General features: G+C 40.5%; 1 protein-coding gene across 3 annotated transcripts in view; it reads right to left on the bottom strand.

The window, feature by feature from the left end:
- PLD1 (phospholipase D1) overlaps positions 1-13851 on the bottom strand; it is a 147177-nt gene extending 133326 nt beyond the window's left edge. For all 3 annotated transcript variants that reach the window (XM_089508838.1, XM_089508839.1, XM_089508840.1), the window contains exon 1: positions 13655-13851. The gene's annotated coding sequence lies outside the window, so the exon portion shown is untranslated. The remainder of the gene's footprint in view (positions 1-13654) is intronic.
- Positions 13852-14140: the final 289 nt, after the last annotated feature.

Here is a 14140-nt window from a genome sequence, read left to right as displayed (position 1 = left end):
TCCATAATATCAATAGAATTCTTCTCCAGCACACATTTCAAATGAGCTGACTTTCTTCCTATTAGCTTCCTTCACAAATAATGCCCTCTACAACAGTGCAATTCAAAGTGGTGATTCCTGAACTAGTGCTGGTCCCCCAGCCATTGGTTGGTGGTTGCTGGTAACTTTCCAGGAAAGAATCAACTGTTGCCATTGGGCACAGAAATGGTGCTGGTCCCTGTCACCTGGGGGAAAAACAATTGCAAGTCCCCCACATCAGATGCCCTGCGAAGTACTACTCTACAAGAAGTCTCAAGACTACAGGAAGCTGCCGTAGGCCAGGTGAGAGTCCATCTCTATTTGTTCCAGTATTGTTTACTGTAACTGAGAACAGATCTCCGGGGATTGCAACTCTGTGATAACCATTCCCAGTTTGTGTCCAACTAGGCTACATAACTGGGGCATGAGTATTACCCAAGGTTTTTCCCCCAAGAAGGCTCCTTCGCCACTTGCATGACCTATAAAGAATTTACTATAATTGCTGGAGATTTAATCTTGAGGATGGTCACTGCCCTAGCAACTAAGCCTTTGCTTATTTGCTGAGCTTTGCCCCAACAACAGAAGTGACAATCATAGAAGCAGGATTGAAAGAGACTACAATGGCCACCCAGTTCAACCCCGTGCCATGCAGGACTACACAATCAATGCACTCCTGACAGATGGCCATCCAGACTCTGTTTAAACATCTCCAAAGAAGGAGACTCTATCACTCTGTGTATAAGGAAGTTTTTGATGATCCTAATGGAGAAAGATTGTGATGGAAACATGCTATTCTACAACAATTAATCCCAGAGACAGGAAAAATATCTCCACAGTTAGCATATAATGCAGGGATAGGGGACATCTACTCCACAGGTTAAGAACATACTAGTAAGGGTTTCCTATTATGCAAAGTATGGAAAACTGTTGCATTTAACTCAGCGGTGTTATGCAGCCGGGGAAGTTGTTGCATAGAACTAAACTCTGCTGGGCAGCCCAGGGAGCTGTTCCACGGAATTGCACTGTGTTTTATCATTCAGGAACTGACCTTTGATTCATAATGTGGGAAATTGTTGCATGGAACTGGGCTGTGCCCTGCTCGAAAGCCATTATGGAAGATGCTCCCAGCTGAATAAACAAGCATAAAACTAAGAAGCACTTTGTGATGCAGTGAACCTTATTCCTGAGTACATACATATGGAACTCAGTTGTGTGTTGCCTGCTGAGTATAAAAATGTCTAAATTGGAAAGAATAAAAGACTTGAAAATGATTTGCAAATATGCGAGATTCTGAGAGCTGTTAACCTAAAAAGTAATATTTCCAAGCTCTTTTGCAAATTCTTTGCACAACAGCTAAAGCTCTCAACAAGACTCAAGAGTTACCTACTCAGGTTATCAGTGGCTCTCAAGCATACAGTACATTCTTCCCAACCTTACTATCCAGATCCCTTTGGCTAAAGACTAAACCTGGCATGCTCTCATACTAAGCCTTAAGAAAAGAAATACAGCACTGCTTGTTACTTGACTATTGATGGCATGTGGTCAAGTAAATATCAGGATGGAGAAGAGGCTTATCTTATCTGCCTGTAGTTTCTTTTGGAAGACAGGGGAATATGTCAGAGCACTCTTCACTGTTTAGACATGGGCTCCTCTCCAATAATCTGTTTCTGTTCCTTCTTATTATGGTATGTTAGCTTCACACCAGCTTATTCTAGGTTTCACTTCAAAACTCAGTGGGTCAACCTCTTTTGTTACCAGTTGAAGCTCCTGCTGCTGTTGTCTTTTACTTATCATGGTTATAGGGGCATCATTAGGAGGGTGTGGGGAGTGCAGACCACACCAGGCGTCACCATGGAGGGGTCTAATGGGGGGTTTGACACCATTTCTGCACAAACATCTGCCTTTTGGTAGAAATGGGCTCCCTTTAAAAGGCTGAAGACACGGCATACGCTCTTCTTTTAAGGAAATTTCTATGAGGGAAGGTCTTCCCAAACTGCATCATAGTAGGGGTGGGGAAAGAGAGGTGTATGAGCCACACGCAGCCTCCAAACTCAAATTTGCAGCCACTAAAGCCAACAATTTTCAAGCAAATGTCCCCATAAGAAAAAAAGCCACAAATTTTCAGGCAAACGTGGAACAACCATAAAACAAGTCCATGCAAAGGAAAAGCTGTGAGTTAGATGAAGAGGCTGGATCTTTACAATGCATGCAATGTAAACAACAGAACAGACATTCCTAGAAGTCACTAGATTCTCTGCAGTACTTCAAATAACTCAACAGAGGCCCAGACATTCTCTGCTGACATTCTTTGGTCATCTGATGTAGCAGGGAAGATCTACAGTTGTGTAAAGATGTCCATTCTTTGCATCCATTTATGCTTGGCTTGTACACTTGTAAATTACTCTAAAAGAAATCTTCAGCTCTCTCTTATGCTAAAAGAAGCCAAATCCAACTAGTACTTGCTGGATTGCTCCACAAGGAAAGAAGGAATGAGTAAAAAAAAATGGACTAGAACACTTGTCCACAAAGTGTTTGGAGATTTTGTGTTCTTACATGTACACCAAATATAAATACACTTGCATGCCCAGCAGTCCGAAGAACATCCCTTCCCCCTTCCGTCTGTTTAGACAGATGGTCTTTTGCGCTAAGAGTACCTATGAAATACAGGCAGAGTGGGTGAGTTGTCTGACAAATGAAGAGCAGTGCCTGATATCTGATTATATAATTTTTCACTTATGTTGTTTCATCTGCTTTAATTGAGGGAAAACACCCACAACATTCTGGGGTGAGTGAGAGAGCAAGCATGAGCTGGGGAAGCATCTAAACACTAAACAATTTGAACAATATACTTACATAATTTGAATTCTGTGAGTAGAATGTACTGGATGCCAGACCTCAGAAAAGTTACTTTTTGGACTACAGCTTCCAGAATCTCATGGCCAGCATGTTCATTGGGAGATTCTGGGAACTATAGTTCAAAAAGCAACATTTCCAAGTCACAAGGGAGACATTCTCTTTACAGAATCCCTTGGCTTTCACCACTAATGGGATCAGTGTCTTTGACTGTTATGAGGATTGTCACTGCCATCCTTGCCCATGCACAAGGAACTCTGGAACTGAAAGTATCTGAGATAACACACAGGAAAGCAGCATTTCCCTCAGGGTTTATCCACACCATAGAATTATAGCAGCTTCATAGCAGTGGAGCTATGGAACATGGGGAAAAGATGGGATGATGATGATGATGATGAAGGAAAGTGATTGGAGAGAAGCGGGATGCTCCTGTCACTACTGTACAATTGGAGGAAGATTATCACATTACATTCTGCGACATCGTGCTCATCCCATCCTTCTTCCGTCAATGAAATGGAATGGTCCCGTCACTTTTGTATTAACAGAAACTTCTATTAATACAAAAGTGACAGGAGTATTCCATTTCACTAACGGAAGAAGGAAGAGATGAGCATTGTAATAATCACCCTGCAATTGCACAATAATAACAGGACCATTCCACTTCTCTCCTGTCACTTTTCCGTCACTTTTGCCTGTGTGATAATCCCCAATGTTTATCAGGTTTTACTGATTGGAGATTTGGACCATCAGTGATTCGGAGTCTATGAAAGATCAGTGAGGTATTATTGGATAAGATGACTTAATAAGACTACCAAATAGAACCTATTCTGGACAAAACTAGGGCTTGGTAGCACACACCAACTGCACACTGCCGAGCCCTAGTATGTGTGTGGGCCACCATAATTGTGCAGCCCCACCCACATGTCACACACGTCAGTGATGTCGCAGCTGTGCTGCATCCAATGGCGTGGAGCAGCTGTGACATCACTGCGGCGTCCTACGGCGCTTTGGTGGCACACTTGCACCGCAAACTGGAGCTGTTTCCGTGCTCTCCTTTTTTGCTGCGCAGCGGTATCATGCCATTTTGTCACTGCAGTAACACTGCGCAGCAAAGAGAGGGGGCTCCAACCCACCCATTGCAGGCAGTTTGTACCGCACCTTAGTCTCAAAAGTGCTGCAAGATCCCTTTGCATGCTGATTTTCCAGACTAATACAGCTATGTCTTTGAATTCTATTTCAATAAGACAATTGCAAAAAGTGACACTAATTGGAACATGTCACATTAACAAATGATACCTAACTTATTCCTAGATTCTTGAATAGAATCCTAGTAACGTATGATCTAAAACAGATGCCAATACCCCCTAGACAATGAAACCAAGATGGTATTAATATTTAAATTTTTCTGCTAGAGATTTTTAGTCCCCTACTTTGAATTACAGCAGTTCTAGAAGAGAACAAGTTCCTTACAAAAATACCAATCCCATTATTGTGTAGGATTTGGTGGAGACTAGTCAATCAAAGTGCTATGGGACTGCAACAACTATATAGTGTGGATACAACCTTACTCACCTAATTTAACTGCACAAGTATAAACCTTGTTGTAGAGAGTGCCTGGATATTCAAATCACTAGTCACAGTTTGGTTTGCTCTGCTCTAACAGTAGTTTTAACTGGGCTTAGTAAATCTCATAATACAATAGTATACTGTTCCCATAAAATACCATCAAACATAATCTACAGTTTAGATCCAACTCCCCCCCCCCCCCCTTATAATACTGAGATTGCAGCCTAGCTCGCTGTATTTCCTTGAATATTCTTTTGTCACAATAGATTTCCTCCCAAAGCATTACCAGCTCTGCAGCTGATATATTACCCCCATTATGCTACAGAAAGAAGAGTTTCAGCCTGTTTAGCTTCTCACATCATAGTGCTGCAGTCATGAAAGAAGGTGCTGCAAGGGGGCAATGATGGACTCCCCTTCTTTGGAGCTATTTAAGCAAGGTTGGATGGCTGTCTTCAACAGTGCTTTGATTGCGTATTCTTGCATGGCAAGGTGTTTGACTGGATGGCCCTTCTGGTCCCTCCGAGCTCTATCATTTCATGATGCATTCTTTAGGCATAAGAGGACAAGGTATAAAAGCTGTGGCAAGTCCACCATTAAGGCCTACTCTGTTTTTAGCTTCTAGTCTAGACTGTTTTAGTAGGCATAAGAAAACCAAAATAACCTCTATTTCTTACAGTAATTTTAATCAATCAAATTCATATTTAAATAATTTAATCAAAATGTTTCATTCTAAGTATTTTTGGTAGCATCAGGTGGATTTCCAGTGAAGCAGCTTTCAGAAAGAAGGAATTTAACGTTCTTCCACTCAAATACTTTCCCTAGCCCCAGAACTATGCTGACAATGGGAGGAAAACAACAAAGAGGGGAGAATAATGGGAGAAAATCAGAAGGTGGGTGAAGATTTTAGTACATATTCATCCTAGCCATTGCTTTTCCACTAGAGCAATATGACTTCCTATGTTGACTTTTAAAACAGAAGCAATAGCCGGGCTGTGAAGGCACACAAGGGTGGTGTAATGGAATATGCAGAGCATGGAAAGTTATTTCTAAAAAGACATCATTCTTATTACTCCTTCCATGTATTTAAAAGTGAATTGTTACCATTATTCCTTACATTTTAAAAAGCAACTTTCACTTTGCTCTCACCCCAAAGAAGGACAGCAACCTGGGGAATATGACTGGGTGAAAAAAAAAGTATTTAATGCCTTTTGCCTAGTGCCAGCATCTCCATTGGAAATTCACTTCACTGTGTAACATGTTGCTTTTAGATTACATTTTAGTCCCTTAATAAAAAGCCATTTAAAACAACAAGAAAACAGAATACATTTGGAAGGGGAAATCCCCATAAAATTTTCCCCAAAGGTAGCAAGAAAAGTAATAAGTACATAAAGGTAATTATTAAATGTTATTTGCTACACACACATGAACACACGCACACACACAAATACATCTAAGGAAGTAGACTTACAGTAAGTCTACGAAAGCTCATGCTGCCAACTACTTTCTTTCAGTTAGTCTCTAAGGTACTACAAGATCTCTCTACAATGTAATGCTGTTTCTTTTCAAAGGACTCTTGTTGCCTCTGGATTACCCATAAAGTAACGCATTACAGATGATGCTATTATTTATTTATTTATTTATTTATTACTTATAATACATTCCTTCTAAACTCTCAGAATATATCACAGAGGTGGAATGCACTGGTTTTCAAAAACAACTTAAATCTAACTGTGGGACAATGTACTACTACACAATGACTACTGTAATTAATCAAAATAATCTGTTCAGACCAAATGGAAGAAGCTCAAAGTTCATCCTTCCCAGCAGTTTTGACTTAAATCATTAAAAAGATGATTCAGATATGAAAGTCACTTTTTGAGTTCTTCTTTGCAAACCAAGAGTCAGAATACCATTAGTGCTTTACACACGTAAAAGTTTCCCATTAAAAGTTGCTGGTAATTTTCGTCAGATGCAAGAATGGTCATACTGGGTTCAAAGATGTGCAAGTGGAGTTGTCCATGTGAATCCATTACTCCTCAGGTTCATGGATCCACTTCACACATTGTGTGCAGCTGCAAATGATGCATGTGACATATTGCACACGTTGAATATGTGCATTGTACATTGTGCAGGCAGAGCTGCATGTACATTTAGTTCCACACTTGGTTGTGCAATGTCGCAATTCACTAAGGAGGCAGTGTTGTCCAGCACATTATCTTAGTGAATATAACGTTTTGTTCTATTTCCTTAATATAGGGGCCTCAGCTAGTTTTCAAAATAGGAATTTAGGGGCAGTCAAAATTCATGACATGCAGGTCTGAAAATCAGAAAAAGTCTATTGAGTTTGTGATCTACTAAACACCAAATGAAACTACTGTTTTCAGTTAATTTAGCCATGTATTTCTCTGTAAATCTGACACCTTAATCACACTTATATCTGTATGATTCACACATTGTAGCCTTTATTAAGGGTCCATACTTCAAAAAATTTTGAAGGATTTTTTTTTTAAAATCTTGTTCACACTGTATAAAATATATATATAAGGGACAAATTTTCCACCCCTCCAATAAGGGATACTTGGCAGCCAAGATTTTGCTCTCAGACAAGGTATTTTTCACTCTGTACAGCAATAATTTTCAGAACGCTAAGCCCTAACGTACTTTCTAGCAACCCCGCCCTTAACTGCTCCCAAAAAATAACAAGAATGGCTTTACTGGGAGCATATCATGAGTTATTCTAAGTCTTTTGGGGGAAAGTTTGACAGTCTAGAATGGTAAAAGAACAGAAAGTAGGAAATGCCTCAGAAAGTAGGAAATACCACAGATGATATTAATAGCAAGAACAAAGCAGCCAGCCATAACTGTGTCTGCATTTCATGCTTGTTCTTTGACCAACCCAGAAAGTCTGAGTCCTTGGGATCAAACTCTTGAAGCAGCCAGAGCATTCTAGCAGGAGATTTCAATCATAACACTAAAGAAGGCAATATTAATGTATGTATGAAACACCCCCAGTATAGTTGGTGGTCATGGAAAGTACATGCAGCTACCAAATGGCAGCTTCACAAACATATATATACCATATATGTGGAGGGGGGTGAGTAAATTAATTTTTTTTAAGTGAAAGATAAACTAAGAGAGAAATGCAAAACTCTTGGGAATTAAAAATAACTTCAACAAAAATGAACAGAAGGACACATTTTAAGAAGAGTTAAGTTCAAATGTAAGCCCTGCTAACAGGACTGATGATAGAAAGCTTGGCTTAACTGCAGTTTCTTGTTTTGTTTATCCTCTTGTACAAAGGAGGAAGCAATTGGGTTGTATGCACTAGCATGCAGCTCATGTGGTGCAGATCATAATTTAATAAGCCAGGCTAAATGGGCTTGCTATGATGGAGAAGACTGACCACTGGCAAATCCAGGTGTACCTGGTCTGTAAATGTGAAATGGCCTTGAGTCAAGCCACAGACACTGCAATGAAAAGGGAGAAAAACAACATTAAGAATAACCTACCAGGTCTTTCAGTAACTTCTGTGTCCTAGGGGGAAATGCCTTCAGGACCTTATAGAACCTGAAGAAAATACATCCACTAAGGTTTCCTATAAAGCTGCTTTGCTGCAGCAATTTTTTCAAAGACAGTTTCTTGTATATCATTAATTGTACCTACTCTGGGGATTTATATGTTGAGGCTTGTTAACTTTATGTTAAGAGTGCTTGTCACGTTCTAAGTTGCCTGCGGTTCAAGGGAACTGAGCCAAAACAGATCAGCCTCATCCAAAGCCAGTTCAAAACATATATCCTAAGACCAAGGGCAAGAAAGACAAAGAGTATGCATCAGTGTTTTGTTTGTTTATTAAAAACCATAACATAAAAACTCATCTCCCATCACATTTACATATGCCAACAATGCATTCAAAAAATTAACCACAAGGGCGGGTTACAGACCGCCAAAAAATATGTATGGAATACGTATTAGGGTTAGGAAGGGGCTGTGCTTCCGCACCCCCCTAACCCTAGTATGTATTCCATACGTACAACATGGCGGCGCCCCTTCCACATGGGGGCCGCCATGTTTACATATTGGACGCATAGCGTCCAGACGTGTCGCGGCACCTATGACATCATGAATGCGCCAGTGGCGCCTCGCGACATCACAGAGGCGCCGCAAGAAGGAGCTCCATTTTGGAGCTCCTTTTTTGCTCCGCGCGGTCTATAACCCACCAAAATCTATAATTTATTGGACAACATTTTGCCATTCTTATGATCCTGCTTACTTCATATGAGTCATTAGAACTGCTTCACTAGATTTAAAATGTAATTTTATTGCAATTTTAATTTGTTTGCAAGCTACACTGGAAACTTCTTGATAAAAAAATTATAAATCTTGTACAGGTTGAGTATCCTTTATCCAGAATTCCAATTATCTGAATGCTCCAAAATCCAAATTTGACCACATGGCTGGTTGAGAGAATAACATTTCCATTTCTGATTATTGAGTGTACATAAACTTTGTTTCAGGTACAAAATTATTAGAAATATTGAATATAAAATCACCTTCAGGTTATGTTTATAAGGTATATATGAAATATAAATGAATTTCATTTTAGATTTGGGTCCTATCTCTAAGATATGTCATTAAATATATGCAAATATTCCAGAATCTGAAAAAAATCTAAAACACCTCTGGTTCCAAGTATTTTGGATTAAGGATATTCGATCTGTATTAATAAATGAATGAATTAATAAATAAATGCTTATATTTCCTAAGGAAAGAATTCAGTGTTCATATATTTATGCAGCACATATATGTCTTCTTCATGCTGTGGTTTACAAGAACAACCTAAGGTTGGTGTCAAATCCTATTGTTGACATATCTTCATGCTGTGGTTTACAAGAACAACCTAAGGTTGGTGTCAAATCCTATTGTTGACATATGCAGGCATTAGGCCTATGTCTTTTTATGGTTGCTGTGGAAGGAGGCATCCAATACCTTCGTCTCACAATGAACCTGCAAGTGTACAGCCTACTTTCCTACTGCCAGTAGGAAACCCACATAGGCCCTGTACAGACCGGCCTGAAAGGCCGGCATGAGGGGAGAGTCGGGGCGTAGCATCCTCACGATACATGCCTGACTCCACCCCCCAGGGCACCCTGATGCCACGCACCGCTCCACATGGCGTGTAGTGTCATGGCATGCCTCTGGCGCTGCGTCCATACAACACAGGACCAAAAGAGCGCCATGTAGTCACGCCATCGCTTTTTGCAGTTCCTTTTTGCACCCTCGAAAGACCAGATTGGGGCCGCAGTGTGAGGTTGCAGTGGCTCCAATCCAGCTAGGGAAGGGATGGTCTGTCAAGCCCCATAGTTATTTACTTACAGAGAAAGTGGCAGCAGCATCCTGGATCTCCCAGGGCCTTTTTCTTCATGGATCCAGGTCTATAAATATGGTCATCCACTGTGTGGCCATCCCTGTTTAGTGGTGTAGTGGTTTGAGGGTTGGACTATGACTCTGGAAATCAGGGTTCGATTCCCCATTTGGCCATGAAACCCACTGGTGACCTTGGGTAAGTCTCACTGTCTCAGCCTCAGGGGAAAGAAATAGCAAACTTCCTCTGAAGAAACTTGCTAAGAAAACCCCATGATAGGTTCGCCTTAGGGTCACCATATGTCAGAAACAACTTGAAGGGACACAAGAAAAACAAATTAGTGATTGATGCAGTCTAGAATTGCATTAGCTTTTTTGGCCGCCACATCAAGCTGAAGCAGAAAGATAGATTGAACATGTCAGGAGAGGAGGAGGGAGGGAGCCATGCCTGGTAAAGCTTTAGACCCAATCTAAGGCAACCCTAAGGGGATCTCCCTTGCAGTGACTGAGAGTATGTGACTTGCTCCAGGTCACCCAGTAGTTTCTATTGTCAAGTGGGGATTCGAACCCTGGTCTCCAGAGTCATAATTCAGTGCTCAAACCATGTTGCCCCTTTTCATCTACTACATATGTATGCGTAATTTCTAATAGCCAGGCGGGAGGAATTAAACGTTTTCCACTTCTCTTCAGGACCATAGTCCTCTTGATCTGTAGCTGCTTTTTAGAAAAACAGAATGACCTGATCTCTAGTCTCCATCATTTGCTTCAGCCTGGCTCTTGCCTAACTCCATTCATGCCATTATTCTAGTTGTACAACAACAACAACAACAACAACAGCAACAAGAAAAGTTTGCATTCACCCTTATAAGAACTGCATTTAAAAGATAGAGAATCCATGTTAGCCTATATATTGACTGGGGGTTATGGCTTAGTGGTAATGCACAGAACTGGTAACTTCCAGTTTGGAGCCAGTACAGATCCAGTTCAAGGATGTCAGTTAAAACAAGAGTGGGAAGGATGTATTGACCTCAATTTCCTTCAAGTCTTCTTGGCCTCCCTGGGCTGTTCTCTTATATCAAGAAAAATTCCAGGTTCATTTGGTCTATCAAGAAACAAGAGATAAAACTTAAGCTATTGTACTTTACCCCCTCCCCCAAAATTGCACTAACAGATCAGCATTGCCATGCAAGTAATTTAATAAATGTACTGTGCTGTTTTGTGTGGAACTTGAAGAGTGAAGGCTGAGAAAAAATGCTTCAGTTATTGTGTTTTCTGAGCAACATTAACATGCAACACTCTTCCTTTGGGTTGTTATCTAAGCTGGCTCCCAGCTGGGTCAATTAACTCTGGTCCACTCCCCACATGTTTGAGGCTCACTGGGTAGCATTTCTGAAAGGCTCCCACAACAATTATTTTTTTTAATCTAGTTTTCCCTTGATGAAGCTACGAATGAAATTTAACCCGTCCCACGTTTGCATTAAATCTGCTTGTTAGTAATTATTACATCTTTACTGACAGAGCTGCCTACCCACAGTCTCATGTAACATGGACAAATCTGTCAGAAGAAATCACTGGGAACACAGTATCTTGCTCAGAAGTTTGCTCTCCATATAGTTCTCAGACCTAATTCAGCATTATTTCTACACACACACAGTAGGTTTCCATAGTGCTGGTTATGGTCTATAAAGCCTTATATGGCTCAACCCAGGCTATTTGGCAGACTGTATTTCCCTGTATGAGCTTGCCCCGGACTCTGAGATCATCAGGGGAGACCCTTCTCTCTCACCATCACTTCAAACACGGGAGACACAAGACAAGGCCTTCTTGGTGGCTGCCCCTAGATTGTGGAACTCCCTTCCCAGGAATGGCCCCCTCGTTGTTGTCCTTCCACTGGCAGGGTAAGATGTTTTTATTCAAACATGCTTTTAAAAGAGAAAATCTTTAAAGAATAGGCTCGGGGTGTTGTACTTTTAATTGCACAGTAAGCACTTTAATATTTCTTAAACTATATTTTATTCTTTTAATGAGTGATGTGTTTTGATATTGTAATAGACTGATTTTGTTGTAATGTTCATTTTTGTATGTTTTCAATTGTACGTATTGTTCTTTTAAATTGTAAGATGCTTTGAGTCCCAATTTTTGGGGGAAAGCATACTGTAATATAAACAAGCAAATAACAATTCATAGGAAATGGTTCTGGATCATCTTCTCAAGAATTACACTAAAGCACCAGGGATGCTTACAAGCCAGGTACATGGACATGCTGATGTGTTTGAAAGAATTCTTAGCATATCCATGGTGAACTTGCATATAACTCTACAGTGACATATACCCACATGTCCAGCCATTTATTTCAGGAGTGGACAAAGTGCAACCCACTCAAGGTGCCTGTGTTAGGAGGCTCAAGATAACCCACTTTTTAAATATATGGCTATTGGGAGAGGGGCTGCACTGTTTTAACAAGTCCTGCTTTTGTTGTTGTTTTTAATGAGAACTGGACTTGCAGATATTTCTGGTTTTGCTTTGTTTTGTTTTGTTTTGTTTTGTTTTTTGCAGCCGATGTGGCCCCAGAAGGGCAGACAATTGCCTCCCTGATCAGATGCAGCTTGCACAGCCTAATTTACACATTCAGATCAGAAGCTCCTACAAGGAAAGCATTATTTAGTAGCTCCACATACACTGGCTCATTGGGGGGAAAAGCAACACAAAAACTTGGAAGTCTGATTAACACAGCTTGCTAACATCATAGACCTGACACATGTAGGTAACAGTTGTCAATCCCTGGTCATTGCTTACTATAGAGTTCCAAATGTATAGTGTATTCTGTAATTTTATTTGCATCCACATGTGGCCTTTCCCTCACCCAATCTGGTGTTTTGGGTGGGCTGCAGTTCCTCTTCCTTGCACCTAGTTTTAACCTCACAATGCACCCAGTGAAGAAGTCCAACCTGAGATCATGACAGGACAAACCATCAGTAAGTTTCAAGACTCAAAGGGGTTCAATTTCAGACATGCAATCCAACATTCTAGCTAATATAACCTACTATCACATATTAAAGGAAATCACCAGGATATCTCTCAGTAACCACCTTGGCCAATCATTGTTTATTCTTTTCCAGGTATTTGTGATCGCTTGGACCATGCAGTGGGTAACATTTTGCACCAGATTAGTAACTTGTTGATAAACCCAAGTGACTGCTAACAATGGCTATCAAACTGTACACTGTTGCTGGACATTATCCATTCTAGTATTATTACCTGTTTTACCTTCTGTTCACTTACAAAGATTTTTGTGGGACTCAGACACTTGTGAACTTTAAACCACCCAGATTAAACACGGTAAGAGCAATTCATCTTTACCTGACCCCTGTCTCTGAAAGATACACAGTAGTTGCTAATCTATATACTGGGTTGTATTTCCCAGTTTATATCAGCCATTATATAATCATCTTTTAAGAGCTAAACATTTGCAAAAAGACTAAGAGTTCTGTTTTATTCTTGTTTTTTAAACTACTGGGTGCTCGGCACCTATCAGTGAAACCAAATCAAAATGAAGTAGATAATCGTCAAAAGCATCGCTGCAAAGACAGTCAGAGACACATTGCAAAAAGTGAAAGAGATCTTTTAGCAGGAAACTTCAGACGCTAATGCCTGCGCAACCATATCACAATATCCTTTATTATTAAAAGGATTCCCTTTCTTTCCTTGAATACCTTAAGTACAAAGTCACTTCGATCTTTTAGTACACAGAAAACTGAAGTCTTTGCAGCTTTCTGCCATCGGCTGCATGTTAGTTTGGCAACAAGAAAGAACATGATGTTTCGCACTTACAAGTAAAAGTTTGAAGGTTACTAACCTTGTGCCCCCTGGAAGGAAGGTGCCCCATTGTCCTGTCATTTTGCTCCCTTTCCAACACTTAATTCTCCTTCTGTGTTAAGTTAAATGCCCATGCCAGTGCCCAGGGATACCCAAATCAGCACAGAGGGACACTTCATATGCCGGAAAAGCAGCAGTGTCTTGCTAAGTGCTTCAGCTCAAGTATCTCCGAGCTGATTCCAGAGTCTAAGGGAAAATCCAGCCCACAAGAGCGTTCAGCCTATAAAGTTGCAAATCAAGAGAAAACCACTCCCTCTGTGTCAAGGAGCATGTTAGAATGAAAGGGAAGAAGGAAAAGAGAGTGAGAAAGCCACAGACAAAATATGAGCTAATTCAGCTTCCCATGTTTTGATCCTCTGTAACCTCTCCAAAAGCCAAAAAAAGGGGAATGGCACAGACAAAGCCCCTGGTTATTCTCCTTGTAATTTCTAATTACCTTCTGCTGCCTTAGCAAGCACCAAAATAA

This window comes from Sceloporus occidentalis, unplaced genomic scaffold (genome assembly GCF_023333645.1).
Source record: "Sceloporus occidentalis isolate IW3139 unplaced genomic scaffold, rSceOcc1.0.p SCAF_2, whole genome shotgun sequence".
Taxonomy (NCBI): Eukaryota; Metazoa; Chordata; class Lepidosauria; order Squamata; family Phrynosomatidae; genus Sceloporus; species Sceloporus occidentalis.
This window is presented reverse-complemented; position numbering and strand designations above follow the sequence as displayed.